This window comes from Phyllobates terribilis, unplaced genomic scaffold, assembly GCF_046119375.1.
Source record: "Phyllobates terribilis strain yellow unplaced genomic scaffold, ASM4611937v1 Scaffold_2__4_contigs__length_985480577, whole genome shotgun sequence".
Taxonomy (NCBI): domain Eukaryota; kingdom Metazoa; phylum Chordata; class Amphibia; order Anura; family Dendrobatidae; genus Phyllobates; species Phyllobates terribilis.
In genome coordinates this window covers 216572723-216595292 of record NW_027362762.1, presented here as the reverse complement: position 1 = coordinate 216595292, position 22570 = coordinate 216572723, and the positions used below count along the sequence as shown (strand labels likewise).

General features: G+C 41.7%; 1 protein-coding gene across 1 annotated transcript in view; it reads right to left on the bottom strand.

Annotated features, from left to right (window-relative positions):
* The window catches only part of ENOX1 (ecto-NOX disulfide-thiol exchanger 1), a 691503-nt gene extending 669870 nt beyond the window's left edge, over window positions 1–21633 (bottom strand). Inside the window, exon 1 of the mRNA XM_073663900.1 lies at window positions 21378–21633. The gene's annotated coding sequence lies outside the window, so the exon portion shown is untranslated. The remainder of the gene's footprint in view (window positions 1–21377) is intronic.
* Between the last annotated feature and the right edge of the window lie 937 nt (window positions 21634–22570).

Genomic DNA, 22570 nt, shown 5'->3' with positions numbered 1-22570 from the left:
GACTGTCTGCCAGTATGTGCCGCAGCGGGCGGGGGCGGAGCCACCCGGCCGGCTCGGGGCACAAACCCCCCCCAAAAAAACAACCACGCTCAGGCGCCGCCCTCCCCGAATTCCGGCGCCCTAGTCACGTGCCTACAAGTGCCTAAGGGAAAATACGGCCCTGAGTGTAGGTCTAGGTGTTTGAGATTTCTGCGAGGGTATGCTAGTTTGTGGAGTGAGGATTGTTGCCCTGGAGAGGAGAGGATAGAGAATGTAAGTAGGTTGTGGTCAGAAAGAGGGAGGGGTGAGATAGAGAGGTTAGATAGGGAACAGAGGCAGGTGAAGATGAGGTCCAGAGTGTGGCCATATTTATGAGAGGCTGCGGAAGACCATTGAGTAAGGCCGAAGTGAGGGATAGAAGCTTAGAGGCAACTGAGAGAGAAGTGTCAATGGGGATGTTGAAGTTGCTATTAACTAAACTGCTGATCAGCAAAGTTGCTGGTGGGTGGTCGTTTAGTATTGCTGGTCGGCTGATGTAAATGTACAATTTTGCATTAGATATCATCATATAATGGAAGTATTCTTCTCTAGAAGCCATTTAGGAGACAGTACATATTTTATATAGTGCTACAGGAGGACAATACAAGTGACATGCAGATTATAGCCCAAAAGTTTAGGGTCTCCATGTTCCACCATATAGACTACTATTGGCTCTGCTTTTGTAGAAGGCTTCATCTCTGCTATAGAGGATGATGCTGGCGAATAAATGATAATATTCCCAGACCTATTTTCAAGGCAGCAGTTTGCACTGAAGTGCGCCAATGGCATGCCATACCTGCTGGTCAATTTGTTTGCAACATATTTTATAGCAAGATTTTTCATTAAAATCAACTTTAAAGGGTTTTTCTACTACTAGACAACCCCTGGTTAATGGCTGATAGGTTGCAGCCTTCACAACTGCGTACAAATGGAAAAGTGTTTCTCCTACTCGGAAATGTGTCACTAATTGGCTTCAGCCTTCACGTGACATTGTATGTCAGGAGATCGGCCAAGGATACAGGGCTGATAATCAAACAAGCTTGTGGGTCCAGATTTTTTTTTTATCGTGCAGCACCCTTGAGACATTAATAAGGGGTTGTCCAGTAGTGAACAACCCCATTAAGACGTTATTGTGCAAATGCTTCAAAATATAATAACTCTCAAAATTAAAAGATACATTTTTCACTTGAGCAGACATTACGTGGTGTTTTTATGCAGCATTGTAATACAATCCTATTAAATGGAAATATTTCTATAACTTATGTGTGAGATGGATTTTAATATTATAATACACCACTAATCACATGCCTCCACATCAAAGAGAAAATTTTAATTTCCTATATAAGCCAGTGAGCAGAGCACAGAAGTAAAGCCTGGTGATAAGGCTCAGGATGAGCATTGTATTGTATGTATTTTTAGTTACATATGTCCGTGGTGAAAGAGGTAATTATCTCTGAAGAATAGACACATCTGCCAGTAAATTCCCCACTAAGCAGTTTAGGACCACTGTGATCTGTCACTTCAGACGGGAAGGGGTTTGTCAATCAGACCTGATTTATCTGTCTCATCACACTGATTTCAGGTTGTGCAGAAGATAAAATGTCCATTTTAAATGGTATTCATTTTATTTGCCATGTTATTTGAAATACAAAGACATGTTCTTGAAATACACAAAATGACATTTCACATACACTGTATATACATAAGTGCGCCCACAATGGCCAAATCAGCATATCAAAGGCTGGAGAAAGATTTTACCTACACAATAGTAGAGCTGTATATATAAAGACCTGTACAGATTAAATACAACATTATGGAGATGAGTTTATGTTGCTAATGTACTATGTAAATGTACTCGTTTATGCATTTTGCCTTTTTACTCGCAGTATTTTCGCTATATACTTCACACATACAGCCCTGTTCATTTACCTGGATAAGATTTAATTTACAATTACATTACCACTAAATCAGATTCTGTCACATCCCACTGAGAATATTACAATCTTCTGTTGCTTTTCCATTTTTTTTTTGTAAGTGTTAATAAAGTAAACCAATTTTCATGCTCAACAACCTAGACAATGTTTCTTAAAGGGGTTCACGTACAATGTTCATATGATGAAGCGACGAATGCCTGATCATACTGATAACTACTGTACAACTGAGTTTAGAATCATTATCTGACCTACAGAAAAAGTTTGAAATCTGATCACCATTATTGTTACCCAGGATGACAAAACCCATTATGGACTTCATTTTGCTACAACGGACCCTTTTACGTGGGATGATAATTGGCTGAACAAGCCTTTGTAAGGCACCGAAATTCCAATGACTGGTCAATGTAAGGATGGCAGCTATCACGCTAATTCTTCTGGTGGACTAAAAGACAATGGTCGTTGGCAGCACATTTCCCGATGTAAACAGGGGATATGCAGCTGACAATCGGCAAACAGTAACTTTCGTATATATACCCATACAGTTTGCTTTGGCCCATGACAAAGGAAATTAAATAGGTTGTCTGGGGTTGGGGCAAAATTCTGCAGTCGCTCTATGTGATTGCAGACTGCCCAGTGTTTCCGGAGAGAGCGGGCAGTACTGTACCTGCATATATGAGATTTGTATACTTGCAGTCATGTGCCGACTAGAATCATCTGGCTTCCTACAATTCATATCTATGAAAAGAAGCAGAACATGCCTTGTTGGTATGTGACTGTAAGTATGCAAATCGCATACATGCAGCCACATGACGACCTGCTTGCATCAGGAACATCAGTGAATCAAGACAACATGCACATGCAATTGGACAGTCTGTAGTCACATAAAAAGTCTGCAGTCACTATCCCAAGCCTGGCCATCCCCTTTAAATGAGGACTCATCAAATTGTTATATTGTCCTGTGGCACTAATCACAGCAGAAATAAACTGGGTGGGAAGAGCATAGGTTCTACATACTGATATTATTGAGTTTGATGTACAAACAGTACTCAGTAAGCACCTAAAATCCTTCTGATGGTAACGGAGCGGCCAAATTTTTATGATTTATCTACTATTAAGGGAATTTGGGGATCTAAATAGAGATAAAAGTTGCCATATTTGAAATCTGTCGACCAACATCCATTCCTAGCAAGCTCTCCAAACACATGCACGTTCCTTTTGGAAGTGTGCATATGTTCTAAATGGGGAGAGGAGGTTGTTGTTACGCACAGTGTAGGAAAGACAAAGTGCAACATGAAGGGATGAGGGGAAGGGAGCCCAGACACTAGGGAAAGGGGGAGTGGAGACCTCCTAGGCTGACCTAATATCACCCTGTCTCCCCTACCTTCCCTATATTGGTTCCTCACCAATTCCCGAACAGGAAACCTAAGCCCTGTATATCCCTGGAGCTAGGTCCTGGGTAGCGAAGAGGGGTTGTGAGCACTGGCCTGTCCCCACTGTAAACTAAAGACAACAAGGGAAACTAACACAGGGGGGAGAAACTTAGCTTGAGAAGACATCAGAGAGATTCCATCAAACGTCCTCCAGAGCACCAAAGAGGAAGTAAGCCGACTGCAATAGCTCTAAGCCTTCACAAGGGAACATGTGAATGTCACCGGCACCTCCCTGCAGCAAACTCAAAGTATTTAAACACCCAGGACAGGGTGTCAATCAGAGCAGGAGGGAGGTAGCCGCTGGGTCCTAAAGTAAGACAGATTTAAGAAAGCGTCTGTAATGCCAAATGAAGTGACCTTCTGCAACCAGCTGCAGAATGACTGTCTGCTACATCTGACACACCCGTGACAGTTGTAAGCTGCTTTCAAATTTCCCCACTAGAAAGTGTATTTCCAACATGGATTTGATAGCCAGCTGGTCCAGTCAAAATCAGTGGGCTTGGCTAAACATACGCCATGGTATATTGCCAGCTTTATGGCGAAGTAAAAATATATTATGAAGATTATAACAGCATTTTAAAAGTTTAAACAAGAAAACAAAATAGTATTCCAGGATGGATTATCACTTTATCCAGGCCACATCTGGTGGGGGATCAGATCTACAATGATAAGATTCTTGGTAATAATTATTTAGTGTTTACCTGTAGAGAACACATCATTTATAATGCATAAAAGTGTTATTTTCACCTTTTGATACATTGACATGTAATCAAGTGAAGTGCAGAAATATATAATACTACTACCACCAATCTTTTGGATTTTCTTTTGCGTCAGCAAAAGAGCAATGTACGTTCTCACTGACCCTGGAAGACCCAATGTCTGGGAATAATCATAGGGATTATTATAGTTAAGTGTGATAACAGGTCATAAATATTTTTATGTCTGAATACACATCTATAACATTCTGGAATGTTGCAAATTCTACAATTCAGAAGGGTTTATTTACTTACATTGTTCAAGGTGCAAATCTGCACTGAAACCACAGCAACCAGATATGTCAATGTCACCCTTGCACTAGACAGATAATACCGACTGCTGTGGGTTAGAGCTGATCTTACTGACCAGTCTATGGAAATGGCCCTCTGCTGATTGATAGCTCTGAATTTTTGCTTCACCTGCAGCCTGTTGTACATTTATCACTGGTATAAACTGTACATTGATGCTATTCTACATGTAAGACCAGGTTCACATGAATGTATAAAAAATTGTTCAACGTTTCATCCAGAAAACTAAATTTTTTTTCTCACTTGTCATCTGTGGGCAGTCCGTATACAATCCACCTTTTTTACATTAGAGCACCTATTAATCATTTTCAAGACCATTTATGGTTTCCTATATTACAGAACTGCACTGTATCCGTAAAAAAACAGATGCTGTACTGTGGCTCCGTATTGCATCCAATTTTTTTGCTCACCCATAAACTTGAATGGGCAAGTCACATCTGATTTACAAAAGAAACTAGTGCATGCTGCACTTTATTCACACCCAGATCCAGTCTGTGACAAAAACCACTCATCTGCATTGACCTATTGAATAACATTGGTCTGAGTGCTGTCTGTTTTTTTTACGGATAGCACTAAGACCAAAAGTACAGTCATGTGAACGAGCCCTTAAACAGTTTTTTTTTGTAAAATTTCAGAAAAGAGAACTTTCTGTTTGGGGTCAGTTTAAATATTGTAGATACTTCGCTTTAGGCCACGGACCAACTATCAGTATTCGATCAATATTTTTTCTCAGCAGTGGGAGCCAAAACCAGACGAGGAACAATCAGAGAAAAGGTATAATAGAAACACCAACGACACCAGAACCACCACCCATATGTGGGGCCCATTATTCTGTATGGCAGACTATGTGGGGCCCATTATTCTGTATGGAGGACTATGTGGGGTCATTATTCTGTATGGAGGACTATGTGGGGCCTATTATTCTGTATGGAGGACTATGTGGGGCCCATTATTCTGTATGGAGGACTATGTGGGGCCCATTATTCTGTATGGAGGACTATGTGGGGCCCATTATTCTGTATGGAGGACTATGTGGGGCCCATTATTCTGTATGGAGGACTATGTGGGGCCCATTATTCTGTATGGAGGACTATGTGGGCCCCATTATTCTGTATGGAGGACTATGTGGGCCCCATTATTTTGTATGGAGGACTATGTGGGCCCCATTATTCTGTATGGAGGACTATGTGGGGCCCATTATTCTGTATGGAGGACTGTGTGGGGCCTATTATCCTGTATACTGGTTGGCCCATGACTTTGTCCTAGTTTTTCATTTTGGCCCTCTGTGTATTTTGAGTTTGACATCCCTGCTTTAGAGCCTACATCAACCTTGATCTGACGCTACCAGTATGAAATGATCTTCCCCGTGGTCAGTATGAATAAATGGCCCTCTTCACCAAGTGACATATTAAATGATCAAAAATGCAACATATTACTAAAATCTATGCGATAGTAACAAATCTGTCATATTGGAGTGATTGAAATGTGTTGTTCGATCTGGTAATTCTGACAATTTCCCATAATGGTGCAGTATCATCTGCTGATGAATGCTGGGGACATGATCAGGGAAAGTCTGGACTTGTCTGATCTACTAGCACAGAAGTGAAGCTTCTCTTCTGTCCAAGACATCAGATGAGGCTGGGGTTGGTGTTCTGTTCATCTGTGCTGCATATTATTATTAATTATGTTGGTTTCCTATTACAGCATGTTTCTGCTCAGATAAAGCAGAGTAATGCAATATTGCAGGTGTCTTTCTTACCCCTGCCACTTACAACAGTCATCAAGTGTGCAGCAGCTGCTACCATTAGTAATTTGAAGAGAAATCTCTTATTCCCCTATCTTATGTCAACCGCAAACTTGTAATGATGGCTGGAGGCTAAGATCATCTATATTTGGTGACCTCCGTAGGTCGGTTCTGAAAACATTTGTCTATAACCGGCTCAGTCCTCCAATTTTGATGTTTTTTCTAGGTAGCTCGGCTGCATCTTGGGACAAGCAACATAACAGTAAGCTAGAAATTTATCATCCAAGTATAAAGTAGCCTTAATGATGTGACAGGGAGCTGGCCAGCATGGGCATGTCACTCCGCAGTAAATTATTTGCAGGGCACAGAGAGCAGACAGGCCAGCGATTATTACCTTCTGCCTGCAATTACTTTTCTTATTTGCATACAATGAAGTTATGGCACAGCATGATTTTTACTGTAGGAATGAGAGACGTCATCAGATGTATGGGACCTGTCAGTAAGAGAAAGTGATACTAGGAGGACAACTGCTGTTCCAGCAATGGTGACTAAGTAGTTACTATTAGCTGGGGTTCCCGCATCAGGTAGTGCTGCTACATTAGGAAGACATGTAACACTATGCGGAGGAGCTATGAAGTGGAATAATGCGCTTATAAGCGTTGCAGCAGTAACAGCTTCAGAGACTGGGGAATTAAAGAGGACTTTTCACCAGTTTTAACATGTTAAACTGGCCACATAGTGGAAAAGTGGCTGCAGAGCTGAATAAAATGTAAACTTTATTTTTTAATTTCTCATCTTCATTGCAAAGCTATGAATTTGTTAAATGTTTCTGCTAATTTCCCATTTAGCCAAGGATGCATTAGCGGAGATCCGTCGGTGATGGAGTTTACATTTTCCCCTGCATGAAGTTGACTATTTGTGAGCAGGGAGTGTCATGCAGGGAAAAAAAATACGCCCCTAGAATGTCAGACCCAGCTTTCTCTGTGTAAGATACGTTATGACGCACAGCCCTGCACTCTTCACTGATCTTACTGCGAAAATCTACTGTGATTACAAGAGGGGTAAGGGAGTAGAGCAGAGCTGTGTGTCATTACAAACACCTCTACATCTGCAGCTCTCCAGTCAGTGTGTGTGTGTGTGTGTGGGGGGGGGGGGGGTAGTACAGAGCTGTGGGTCATTACAAACACCTCTACATCTGCAGCTTGCCGGTCAGTGTGGAGGGGGGGGGGGGGAGTAGAACAGAGCTGTGGGTCATTACAAACACCTCTAGATCTGCAGCTCTCCGGTTACAGTGGGGGGTGGGAGTAGAACAGAGCTGTGAGTCATTACAAACACCTCTACATCTGCAGCTCTCCAGTCAGCGTGGGGGGGGGTAGTAGAACAGAGCTGTGGGTCATTACAAACACCTCTACATCTGCAGCTCTCCAGTCAGCGTGGGGGGGGGGTAGTAGAACAGAGCTGTGAGTCATTACAAACACCTCTTGCAGCTGTACCCTAACAGCTGCTGTCAGCTTTTCTCTACTCCTCCCCCCACACTGACAATGTCTTGAGATGAGAGCTTCAAAAGATGTTTGTAATGTCACACAGCTCTGCTCTACTCTCCCTCCCTTGTAATTACAGTAGATGCCAGAAGTTATATCAGTGAGGAGAGCAGAGCTGAGTAACATTACATATCTCACACAGAGAAAGCCAGGTCTAACCTTCTCTGGGGGCGTGATCTTTTTTCCTCCTGCATAATGTCTCCTACTTATGATTAGTCAATGTCATGCAGAGGAAAAAGAAACACAGAGAAAAATTTTCCGCCAGATGGCCACACACACTCTAAGGCTATGTGCCCACGATGCAGAAATGCTCCGGATTTTTTCCTGAGAGTTTCTGCATCTCCCTGGCAGAAAAAACGCATGATGATTGTACATGCAGATTGTACATGCGGATTGTACATGCGGATTGTGCATGCGTTTTTCCTGCCAGGGACAAGCGGATGTGAAGCGTTCCTCACATGCATTTCAGCATGCGGATTGTCAAGCGCTTTCCAAGTGATTTTAGCATTACTTGGAAAGTGCTTGACAACTTGGTCACACTATATAAATCCATGCAACCGGCATAGATTTATATAGTGTGACCGAAAGAATGTTAAAAAAGAAAAAATAAATATATACTTACCTTCTGGTGGCCCCTGGAGTCTTTATTCGATGCGTCTCGGATTGCCGGCAGCTCGTGGTACATTGAAAGGACCTGTCGACGTCAGCGGTCGCGTGACCCGTCACATGACTAAATGACGTCATGGCAGGTCCTTGAGTCCACCGCGAGCTGCCGGCAAGCCAGGACAAAGACACCGAGGGCCATCAGAAGGTAAGTATAATGTTTATTTTTTATTTTATTCTTTTTTTTTTACAGGTACTATGGTACCCGGGTCTGGAGGAGAGTCTCCTCTTCTCCAAACCCGGGTACCATCCGCACATTGGAACGCATGGAATCCGCATGTACAGATGCAGTGATGCAGATTCCATGCATCCAATGCAAGTCAATGGCGGCGAAAACGCAGCGCTTCCGCAAAATAATTGGTAGTGCTGCGTTTTTTTCCGTAATGATAATCCGCAGCGGAAATTTCCGCATCATGTGCACAGCACATGCCGATTATCATTGGGGAACATGTCAGGCCATCTAACAAGCGTTTTTTAAGCGTTTCTGTAGCGGAATTGCCGCTGTGGAAACGCTTAAAAAATGCATTGTGGGCACACAGCCTTAGTCATTCCCAGTCAACACCTTTCAAATAAGGAGTGGGGAGACAAATGACTATTTTTCTCATTTAACACCAACAACAAGTTTACACTGACAGATAATCAGGAAGAGCGTTCTTGTTTGCAAATTATCTACTGGGGTAAGTCTATCATATAATGGAGCTAATCAGTGTCACAAGCACAAGCTCTGGAAATAGGTCCCTCCACCACATGACCACGAGGCTGGACTTTATACCATGAATTGCCATCCTAACCTTATATAAGTCTAGTGCCACCCAGACGAAGCAAGGGGCACACTGCATACTCTGCCCACCCTTTGTGGTGCAGAAGGAAACAACTAAATAGTGCACCAATTACTAGAGCCAAATTACTGTTCCAATCGCTTTCCCTTAGAATGCAATTTACAAGCTGGTTAAAGAATGAGAAACCATTCACCTGTTACAAAAAGGAACATTAAATGCCCCAAAAATACACTCCCTAAAGTTACTAGCAGGTCAGATTCCAATAAACTCTTGGCAACGCCAAACTTTGTGAACTCTAATGGGACAGTCTTTACGGTCATCGGGAGTAGGGTGGGGAGGGGGGGAGGGAAGGTGCATCAATCTTTACAGATACAGAACAGTGATAATTTAAAAAATACACGTTAATGCAAAAGTTGCCAGAGTTATACCAGGATATGCCAAGCAGTTTGTACAACATATAAACCTAAAAAACAGCACTTTACATAGAATATGACAGTTCATGTGAATATGGTCCACTAGCTATGGTCTCATTAACTGCCACATATATGATTGTGGAATGTTGGAAGTCAAAAATATATCCTTGTAAACTCAGGCCAAACCGTTATACTTCAGATGTGCTCCAAAGCGGATTTTACTATCACAGCCAGAAGATTCCCAGGCCGGCTTCTCACAAGATATTTAAGAGGTGATCGGTGACATCTGCTGTGTTAGTGAACGGAAATTTATAAATGTTCTTATTGCTGTGTTAATCAGTTTTGTGGCAATATAAAAACATGACTTTTTATGCGACTGCGGTACTCAATAGGGAAATATTACTTTTGTTGCCTTTAATATAATTGGGTAGCACTACCACCCCGTATACAGTAAATATCTATATTATATAAGTGGATCTGTATTTCCCCCTTCCCCACCAATGTTCAGAAATAAATGTATTAGCTTTCTGTAGGTACAGACACAATCTAAAGTAGCAGAAATGTCAGCGTACAATGAGTATACGGTATACAGTGCTGCTATCCATATCACAAGACCACATATTTTAGATAAGGTGCTCTGGCAGTAAATCCTCACTGGTAATAAATACATTTTATGAAAGCACTGGAGACCTCCCATCACAGCTTCCAAGAAATGCCTGCTAAATATATTCTTCTGGTCCCAGTATAGACCTGTTGCTGTACCATACACCAGAACAGAGGGTTTAATTATCTAACCAGGTGTATTCAATACTGTAACAGTGAAGGGAGGTCTGGATATGGAGCTGATTGATTGCAAGTCCTGTCCTCCAACGTGCACCATTCACATATGTATACAGTGTGGCTTCAGCTTCTACACAGCATCGGGTAACTACTGTCGACAAAAAAGTTACGTTTTGCTAACATGTGGAAGATTTAGAAATGCAGTTATTAACAAATGGTGTCATGTTGGTGATGGGACATTTTACCAAGTGGTATTTGTCATTTTGCCTTCAAGTTACATAAACTTGGCAAAAATAAGGCCCTGCATATTGCTCCTGAGTCCTGACACATCGCAGCGGTTTCACATACAGTTGTTCAAAGGCAATATAAATATGGCACTAGGCCAAAGGCTTTAGGGTCCGATTCTTCAAAGATTTTTCAACAGAATTCTGGTGTGAAAAGTTGCAACATTTTTGAGCAACACTAGGCTGGGCAAAAATTTAGCGACTTTTGGCGTCTCCATCCAACAAAGTGAGTGGAGCTGGGGCGGGATGGAGGTGTGGCGACCTCCGTTCATCAAATTCATGATGAGTGGTGACATTCACATTGCTACCAATCTTACTCCAACAGGGACTGGAGTAAGATTTGTAGGAGGCACGCTTGGAGGTGCACGTCACTTCCCACCTCGCCTGATTTATTAAGAGTCGCGCACCACTTAATGAATCAGGAGCCTTGCACTCCATACCGCCCCTCATCAAGACCGGCGTGAAAAACGTCAGCCTTGATGAATCTGGCGCATAGTTTGCAAAGTATTTATCCCAAAAGCTTGAGTAAATACATTGCCCAAATGTTTTTACAATAGGCGACTTGTGTGAATACTATGATCAGTCTGCCCAAATGTCTTTACAATAGACGACTGGATGTCAACCATTGGTAATATGACAGGTTGACAAAGGACAGGATGACAAAGGACATGCTAAGATCATCACTGTGGCAATTTGATTTCTTTATTCGCCTATTGTACATTATATCAGCTCCATCCTCAAGCTAAAACGTCACAACATGGATGAATGAAAGGCAATTTTTCTACCACTTGGGAGCGCATGGCTTATGTTAAAGGGGTTGTCCAATCACAAGATATGGATGCCATATCCTCAGGTAGATCATCAATATCAGATCGGTAAGGGTCCGGCACCAATGGTCAACTGCTAGCTATGAGAACTGCTAGCAGCTGATCGATGGCAGTGGTGGGTGTGATTTTGATGACCTATCCTGAGGGTATAGTATCATACCTGATCCTGTTAATGCCAATATCTGTGCTTCAACATATAGGGGTGATTTATGAAACGGTGTAAAACAAACACTGTCTTTTTTGTCCATAGCAACCAATCACAGTGCAGCTTTCATTTTGTATTCACCTCTTGAAAAATAAAAACTGCGCTGTGACTGGTCGCTATTGGTAACAAAGATATGTTTTTTTAACAGTTTTTATAAATCTGACCCATAGTTTTTACTAAAAAAAAAAAGAAAACATTTTACATCATGTAAAATGTTATATTTTAAATCTAAATAATGCTTTTAGACTTCTCTGGGAAACACATAAGCATTGAGTATAACACAAAGGTAAAATTAGCTTTCTACTCCTACCCACTCTTAAGAATCAATATGACACCCCATGGAGAAGTCACAAATGACATGTCAACAAACCGAGCATGTGACTCATGGGAAGGGAAACTACTGTGCACATAATGACATGATTGCAGGCATGTGCCGCTGCCAGCAGAGTGTCTATAGCACAACACCTCTCAGTGATTTCCATTAGGTGCCAAATGGCAGCACCACTAAGGACGCCGCGGAGCACAGACTAAGCAGAATAATGCAAGGATGCATTGAGATTTCTTAGCAGTAATGTATTTAGGATTTTGCTTCTAGATATATTCACAGGTGGTGAAAGCTTTCTTGGTGCCCAAAGTGCAGATAAAATCCATAAATTTCCCTTGTAGTGTGGATTTTCACATATTCTGCAAGTCTGTGTATCTTTTTGCCAGCTATTTTACCCATTTTAGTGAATCCGCATCAAAATCTGCAATGTGATTCACGAGGGTTTTACTGCATTTCAGAAGAATCCACAACGTTTGAACTTAATTTTGAGGTTCACTAGAGAAAAATTACAGTTTCAGCCTAAGGCCACATTCACACATTCAGTGCTTGGTGAGAATTTTATATCAGTATTTGTAAGCCAAAACCAGGATTGGATGATTGATACAGAAGTGGTGACGTGTTTCTATTATACTTTTCCTCTGATTGTTCCTCTCTTGGTTTTGGCTTACAAATACAGAGGTAAAATACTGACCACATACTGAACGGGTGAACATGACTTCGATGAGTTTCACATTTGGAAAACTGATCCAAAACGGACTTTAAGTCATTAATGGGAAGGAATCAAAGGAAGTGTAGGCTGTGGCATCCTCACAATCCCAGGGCTGGTCAGGTCCTCCCTCTTATCCACCGCACCACTCCATTTCTTGATTCAGCTGCCGCAAACATTACTGAAATCAACATTATCATCTTTCCATCCTTAAAAGAGCAGTGTCCTGGAAATAAAACACTGCATAACTAAGCAATTACCGTATGCGACAGCCATGTGTATATCTACAAAAGTTCAAGACATTGACCAGTCCCTTTCATACATAGGCTGTGTTTCACTGGAGAAGATGTCACCCAGGTGAAACAATTGACTCCTCTTGGCTTTTGATAATGTTGTTCATAGCATGAAAAGTATATAAATGTATCCTAGATCAAATAAAGCCTATTTTTCCACTTGAAGCCGCAATGATTATGTTGTAACTTAATCCTATTATGACCCAATTCAATGAAAAAGACAATTATGATCTGAACAGTTGAAGGGAAGAAAAAGAAGATTATGACGAGCAGCGAGATGAATGTGTACTATCACAGAAATCATAAACAAGCCATCGAAAAGCCTGAAGAGTCAAACAGAAGACATTTATATAGTTGCCAAGAGTAAAAATGTGCCTGACAGCACTTAAAGAAACACTCCAGTAGGGAAACAAGACCCTTACCCACAATGCATCCCAGCATTGGGAACTAGCGGGTCACCAGTGTGTATGTGTGCTAGTGAAGACAGTCTGGAAGAATCACTAATGAATGATCAGACTCAGTTTTGTTTGTTTTTTTGTAATAAAAAATAGAAATCGACCAAAAAAATAAATAAAAATTATATATATATATATATATATATATATATTTATATTTATACAGTTAGGTCCATATATATTTGGACAGAGACAACATTTTTCTAATTTTGGTTCTAGACATTACCACAATGAATTTTAAATAAAACAATTCAGATGCAGTTGAAGTTCAGACTTTCAGCTTTCATTTGTGGGTATCCACATTAAAATTGGATGAAGGGTTTAGGAGTTTCAGCTCCTTAACATGTGCCACCCTGTTTTTAAAGGGACTAAAAGTAATTGGACAATTGACTCCAAGGCTATTTCATGGACAGGTGTGGGCAATCCCTTCGTTATGTCATTCTCAATTAAGCAGATAAAAGGCCTGGAGTTGATTTGAGGTGTGGTGCTTGCATTTGGAAGGTTTTGGTGTGAAGTAAACATGCGGTCAAAGGAGCTCTCCATGCACGTGAAACAAGCCATCCTTCAGCTGCAAAAACAGAAAAAACCCATCTGAGAAATTGCTACAATATTAGGAGTGGCAAAATCTACAGTTTGGTACATCCCGAGAAAGAAAGAAAGAAAGCACAGGTGAACTCATCAATGCAAAAAGACCTGGGTGCCCATGGAAGACAACAGTGGTGGATGATCACAGAATAATCTCCATGGTGAAGAGAAACCCCTTCACAACAGCCAACCAAGTGAACAACACTCTCCAGGAGGTAGGCGTATCAATATCCAAATCTACCATAAAGAGAAGACTGCATGAAAGTAAATACAGAGGGTTCACTGCACGGTGCAAGCCACTCATAAGCATCAAGAATAAAAAGGCTAGACTGGACTTTGCTAAAAAACATCTAAAAAAGCCAGCATAGTTCTGGAAGAACATTCTTTGGACAGATGAGACCAAGATCAACCTCTACCAGAATGATGGAAAGAGAAAAGTATGGTGAAGGCGTGGTACAGCTCATGATCCAAAGCATACCACATCATCTGTAAAACACGGCGGAGGCAGTGTGATGGCTTGGGCATGCATGGCTGCCAGTGGCACTGGGTCACTAGTGTTTATTGATGATGTGACACAGGACAGAAGCAGCCGAATGAATTCTGATGTATTCAGAGCCATACTGTGTGCTCAGATCCAGCCAAATGCAGCCAAACTGATTGGTCGTCGTTTCATACTACAGATGGACAATGACCCAAAACATAAAGCCAAAGCAACCCAGGAGTTTATTAAAGCAAAGAAGTGAAATATTCTTGAATGGCCAAGTCAGTCACCTGATCTCAACCCAATTGAGCTGCATTTCACTTGATAAAGACTAAACTTCAGACAGAAAGGCCCAAAAACAAACAGCAACTGAAAACCACCGCAGTGAAGGCCTGGCAGAGCATCAAAAAGGAGGAAACACAGCATCTGGTGATGTCCATGAGTTCAAGACTTCGGGCAGTCATTGCCAACAAAGGGTTTTCAACCAAGTACTAGAAATGAATATTTTATTTACAATTATTTAATCTGTCCAATTACTTTTGGTCCCGTTAAAAACAGGGTGGCACATGTTAAGGAGCTGAAACTCCTAAACCCTTCATCCAATTTTAATGTGGATACCCTCAAAGGAAAGCTGAAAGTCTGAACTTCAACTGCATCTGAATTGTTTTGTTTAAAATTCATTGTGGTAATGTCTAGAACCAAAATTAGAAAAATGTTGTCTCTGTCCAAATATATATGGACCTAACTGTATATATATATATATATATATATATATATATATATATATATAATCTCTATCAAACCCTTAAAGGGATATTCCCCTTACTAAAAGTGATAGCATATTGAGATGGCATATCATGTGGGCAGCAGGTTAACCCTAGAATGCATGACCATAAAAATCTACACTTTCACATACCTGGGGCCTTTTAGGCCGTGTGCAAATAATAAATAAATGACCAACTGGAAATGACAAACAACTATATACCTGAGGAATACCAGGAGTTTCAAAATTCTAACTAAAGTAATCTTGCAGAAAATAGAAAACAATTAACAGGGCGGGCCTGCGAGGCCCCAGGTATGCGTTCTAGGGTTAAAGAGCAGAATGACTCATAGTTTTGTTGGAAGAGATTTAGTAAACCATGTAACATTTATATTCAAAGCACCATTCCGCTTTTTTTAATTGCAGTGCTGGAGTGGTGCTGCTAATATAATGCCCCTGCACTTAGTCTTATACTTACCACCCGCCTTCTTCTGCTGTTATCCGCCCACTCCGGTCGATCTCCAGCAGTTTGTGACCTGCCGGATCGCTCCAGTGGAGTGAGCCAAATGTCACTTTTCAATGCAAGTCTATGAGAGCCTCAAGAGAATGTGACCGTTACCTCTGACTTCTGGTCAGTCGGAAGTTGCGGTCACAAGATGGCGATGCGGAACTGGAGGTGCGCCGGAAAGAGCTGAAGATGGCGGCAGGTGGTAAGTATAATACTAGGTGCAGGGATCTTACATTAGTAGCGCCACTGCAGCCCTGCAATAAAAAAACAAAATGCTGGAGTGCTTTAAATTGTTGGTCATTCCCTGTTTAGGAGTCCAGAGGGAGGTCCTGCTTATAAATGGGTAGTACTGTCTTTTTTATGCAGCGTTCTACAAGAAAGACTGTCTACCACTAATAACACCGCTCACTGGACTCCTAAGCCCACAATGAGCAGCAGCTTTAATGACTAAATTACATGAATGAAGTTACATTATCTTTTTTCCCACAAAACTGAAGATCAATCTTCTCAGCTACTCCCACTCTACAACCTGATTCTCACTGTTTGGACTTCATGTTCAATGTGACAAGTCCTCTTTAATGGCATTTTTATTAGCATATTTAATTCCTGTTTGAAAAAAATATAAAACTATTCTAACACCATGTAACATGAAAAAAAAATTACAATGCATAATATAGTAGCAAATCATATTGTATAGGTCATATGGCCTGAAACCACCGCATGCAAATAATATATTATCAGAAAGCATAAGCATGTTTCAAAATTATGCACTGTAACATTGAGGTGTCATTGAGGAAAACGTTGTGAAAGTGCCCATGTATCTTTAAGGCTGGAGTCACACATCCAATTGGCTATGCTAATCTGCTGCGACCGTGAGCCGAGAGTCAGTGCTCTGTGCTCCGATCCTCTTGCATGAGAATCACAGCACAGCTGCGGAGGAGACTGAGAAAGTAATTTCTCCATCTCCTCTGTCGCCGGCATCGTCTGGAATCACACTGCACTCGGGTGACATCCGAGTGCAGTGTGATGTTTCACACGTACCCACAGACTTATATAGGTGCATGCAATCCAATTTGCGGATGCAATTGCAGCATGCCGAATCGGCATGTGCAAACAATTGCAGATGTGAGCTGCACCATAGGGTAACATTGCAGCGAGTGTGATCCAATTTTTTTATCAGATTGAACTCGTCCGACTGCATCGCAAGTGGGAGCGAGCCCTAATAGTCGGATTCCCCACACATGCACACTCTGCTTGACCAAGTGTGCATGTGAAGCCGAGCTTGCATATGTTCTCAATGGGGAATCCAACATGTTTAATCCTTCAGCTGATGTAAAAGTAAAGATGGCTCATCCCAATACATATTGCATAGTCAGCCAGTACCTTAAAAATCACTGGCTTAGGTCAACTTTGCACTAAATTATATGGGCACCTATGGTCTCCAACACAAGGTGCGATATGCACATGTCCGTTGTTTTCCGGCAGCACGGAGGGCAAGAGCCATCTACAAGTTTATGGGTCTGTGAAAAACACGTAGGGCACACGGATGGCATCAGTATGCCATCCGTGTTTAACATTACAAAGTATAGGAGAAGCTTTGTAATTAATTTATTTTTTATCCATACCTGATAAACACTGATGAAAACCACTGATGATCGTAAAAACGGACACATGAATGACATACTGATGGAAAACACTGATGGCACCAGTACTGTTTTTTTCACGTACGTGTTTAAACACGGACATGTGAAGGATGCCCTAGGCTCTGTACTACAAAGATGTATGCACTCTGTGGCCAATTCAATAATTTATATAGCGCTTGTGTGGATGAAGTCTAAAAAGTAAAAAAAAAAAAAGTACAGTATATATTATATTGGGTTCCACATATCAATAGTATCCTGATTGATGCAATGCTACTGAACATGACGGCATCTGCAACATACCTCTGAAATGATAGAACTAGAAGGAACCAGCCTGATCACAATACAATCTGACTAGCTTCGGAAATATGTAAAGGAGGGGAAAGCTGACAACTTCCATTGATAGAACTGGAACACATTTCATCTGCCATATGCCTATCATAGCCATTTTTCTGTCACAGATTGATACGTGAGCCCCACTGGGTTTTAAGCAAAAGTTAGCAATGGATTCAACAGAGAAGCAGCTCTGTCACATCTGATTCATTTGACGCTTCAGGTTGACAGAGCGGCTGGCAAACTGACTGGCTCAAAATAACAATATTAATTTTCCTAGGAAAAGTATGAAACATTTACAATATATTGAGAGGTTTAGTAACAATAGAGGTTTTTTTTTCCTGAACTCTGAACTAAAATATTGGATATAACATTCAATATAAAAATATACACAGTGATATTTCCAGACAAGTTATGTTAGGCTGCATTCACACATCCACTTCCATTTTTACATTTGTGTAAAGCAGATTGTTTTTCTCTTGTGCCACCGTTTTGTCTCTATGTTGTTTTTGTTTTGTTTCTCATCTGTTTTAAGAACTGTAGCAGGTTGAATGTCTGAACTTTTTTTATTCATTAACGCTTAGCAATGAATCAGTTACCAACGAATGAAACACTTTAAAAAGAACTGAATTATAAAAAATGGCTTCTGTATTTCAGCTGTATTTATCGGATCTCCCTAACAGATGAGAATAGGACCTGCTTTGAGTCTCACGGATCGGACAAATGGATCAGGTTTTAAAGCAGAAGTGAAAATGAATGAAATGAAAACAAATGAAACTCTTTGGATCTGCAGGGGATAGCACACGGATGTGTTCAATGGATGAGTGAATGTAGCCTTATAAGCTCCATGCTCCAGCATGAGGACACTTTACGACCAATCAAGTAAATATAGAAATGAGTCCATTTAAAATAGTACCGTGCACAGAATGTAATACCCGACCATATACTGCATACACCTCGCTTTATATTATTAGGCTGGTTAAAGCACTTCTTGGTTCCATAAATTATGCCAGTTCTATACAGAACACAGTTAATTATACTTTACATTATATTAATGACTTCATACTCATGCCATAAACTAGCACTCCACAACTTCTTCCTTCCAGTGTTCCCATTCAAGCCCCCTCTACTGAAACAAATAAGATCATAGTACCCCTAAGTATAAACTGTGCTGCCTAGTACAAGCAGAGTAGGTACCCCTAGAGCCATTGCATCTACCCCTGGTTGACAATGTAGGCATTAGATCACAAGCTCCTGTGGATCATCTAACAGCACTTGAAAGACACTACTGACTTATTGTGGGGGCAGTTGGGTTCCATCATGGTGTCTGTAGCTTTGACATGCGAATAACGCAGCATGCATCCTTGTTCTTTCTGTCAAAATGATGGACACCACGGTGGACTATGATGGAAGCTGCTGACAGCACCTCCAACACAGATGTGAACATATCCAAACCTTTTAAGAGATTTTTGCCCATAAACGTAATCATATGCAAACAATATGTAGGTTCTGGGGCTGTGCAGATGCTCACACCATGTGGCCAAACATTTGTGAGGTTATAGCCGCACACACACATATTCCTCAATGTGAAACATAAAAATCTTCTGTAGCATGATATTAAGTGTCTTTTGGTAGCACTTAAGCAAAAAAGATATATATATACTGTATATATATATACATATATATATATATAATTTATACATACATATACACACACACACATACATATATATACCCTCCCACCAAAAATGTAATATATTATACATATATACACATTTTATTTTAAAAAATATACACACGTTATATATATAATGAAAATTCGTAAATCCTGGTAAACACCTTCGACAAGTTCATCTGTATAATCCCCTGTCACTTTGTTCGACCATGCTAGTTGTGCCAGGCTACAGACCTAGCTCTGCTACATCTAGGACTTGTATTCAGTAGAGGCTATGGTAGTAGGCAGTGACTGGAGTAGTGAAGCATTGCACAGAGTGCACACACTGATTGATGGCAAATGCCTTTTTAGCAGAGGGAACAAGTGTACGGAGAATTACTAACCTTATTAGAGGTAATATGAATAGAGAACAATGCTGAGAGACACACAGGCAATTAGGTGGGATTCATCGTGCGGCATTAAAAGGGATATGCATATTTTATGGCGTATACGAGGTGGCATGATTTTCAACAAGGCAGTGACTAAGTCACCATTGCGCTGTTAACAGCAGTACATAAATTCAGACCTATAATAACCAGGAAAGGAACTTCTAACAACTTTTCCTACAATCCCTACGATTTGCCATCCTAACTGGACACACATCAGTTTTTGCAGTCCAGGGAAGTTTGTGATAATATCACCTACCCCAGTAACCAGATGTTCTATTCTGGAGGACACAGATTTAATTTGCTCCTTTAGCTATTCCATAGGGGACCTATAGAAGCCGCAGGCGTATGAAGAGGTTAATGGGAAGAGGTCTGTAGCTGCACTTACATCAGCAGTGAAGAGCAGGAACAGCTCCTCAGCTAAGGGCAAACAATGCAAGATAAAAGATAAGAGAGCGCCAGTGACAGCCATGCCAATCACCCAAACTCCTACCGGCTGAGATGTCACCTGGCGCAGCAGCGGCTAACTGGCCACCGAACAGATGTCAGCACTAAATAGAGCTGTACCTCCAGCCTCCTGACTATAGCAATACCAATCACCTGAGGGCATCCTGTGACACAGCACACCTTTATCTCTATCTCAAGCTATTGTTCTCTGTAAGCAGCCATTCCAAGGTCTTATTGGAGTAATCTTCAGTGAGAAGTCCAGAAAATATATCTGCCCCCCTCCTCACTACTTTATCTCCATTTCTGGTTTGTGACTGATGACAGAGGTACAGGTGGAGTGCTCCTTTCTACAAGTCACTTCTATAGGGATATAGGGACAAAGTATCAGCACCGACATCTGACACTTGTGTGCACATCGTGTAGATACATTGTATAGATAGATCGTATAGATACATCATATAGATAGATACATCATATAGATACAGTGTATAGATACATCATATAGATACAGTGTATAGATACATCGTATAGATACATAGATACATGGTATAGATAAAGTGTATAGATACATCCTATAGATACATCGTATAGATATATAGTATATATTGGATACATCATATAGATAGATCGTACAGATACAGTGTATAGCTACTTCGTATAGATACATTGTATAGGTACAACTACTGCACACAGATAACACAATGGCACAAGCAAGTGGGTGTGAGCAGTGAGCAGGACAGGTGCCCACACAAAGGGCCCAGTGGCAGGGTGCCCACCTCTCCTGCTGCCAGTCCTGAACCCCACACGTGTTGGCCAGCAGAGATGACAGCTGGGCAACCACCTCGCCGCCACTTGCCAAGTAGAGAACTATCCCGGTCACTGGGGGACCAGACAAAGGAGATGAGCTTTGTACACTGGAAACTTTCTAGGGTGCTATCAGGGCGGAGGAGGCGGGCAGGCGGGGGGCACCGGGGAATAGGGCAGTGGGCACCGCGGGAGCTGCCAGGACGGAGAACCGAGGGGAAACGGCGAGCAGTACGGGGATGCTGCTGTCACTCCTACCTTTGTGCCAGTGCTGTGCCCTCCTCCCGTCCTCGCAGCCTGGAGAAAGGCGCTTGTCCCGGCCCCTGAGAGCTGGGGAAATGCTGCAGACTGACGCCCCGTGGCGGGGATCCTGGGAGCAGGGAGCGATGTGCCGGCAGATGAGGGAAGCACGACCAAGAGCCACTCATAAACAATGCCAGCCAGGGAGGAGGAGGAGGAGGAGGAGGGACGCTGCTGCCGCCGCCGCCGCTGCCACCACCGCTGCTGCTGCTGCCTGCCTGCCGGAGAGGAGGAAAGCCTGGGCTGGACTTCCAAGCAGGCGCCTATCAGAGCTGCTGCAGGCAGGAGGGCATCACATCGCTCACACACGGATTACACATCATTACACCCACCAGCCAAGGTCAGCCTGTGCCAACTGACAGTGATATGTCCACACCTAGTGTCACCCTGTCTGACCCATGAGGAGATGCCAGGATAGCCCATGGGCACAACCAGTTCCCAGTCACCTAGTGCCCCTTATATGCAAATGGCAGTAAGGAGAAGAATTGTATATGACCAACTTGTCCAATTATGGCACAGTGAGGGTAAGGCCTCATTCACATTTGGGTAAGAAAATATGAATAAAATACGGATGCATAAGGCTTCTATGCTGGCGGTGTCCGTTCACCGTGTATGCAGCTGGAAAGGTTCCAGCGCTTACTCCTCCATCACAGTCATCATCATTTTTGTATGGACTAGAAGAGCAGGATATGTTTCTCCATACAGTAACATCCCATGCAGTATAGTTACAGTCCTATTGGTAGAATGATGCCATTGTGTAGTATCTCAGCACAGTCCTGGCCAAAAGTTTTGAAAGTGAAACAATTTGTAGTTTTCACAAAGTTTGTTGCTTCAGTGTTTTTAGATCTTTAAATTAGATGTTTCTAGTTTCTATGGTTACTGAAGTACAATTAGCATTTCAGAAGTTTTATACTTCTATTGACAAAATCATCAAGTTTATGTAAAGACTCAATATTTATAATGTTGTCCCTTATTATTCAAGACTTCTGCAATTCGCCGTGGCTTCTAGATATCGGTTTCTGGGCCAAATCTTGACTGATGACCACCCATTCTTGCCTAATCAGTGCATGGAGTTTATCATAATTTCAGTGTTTTTGTTTGTTCACCCACTTTTTGAGGATTGACCATAGGTTCTTAATGGGTTTGAGGTC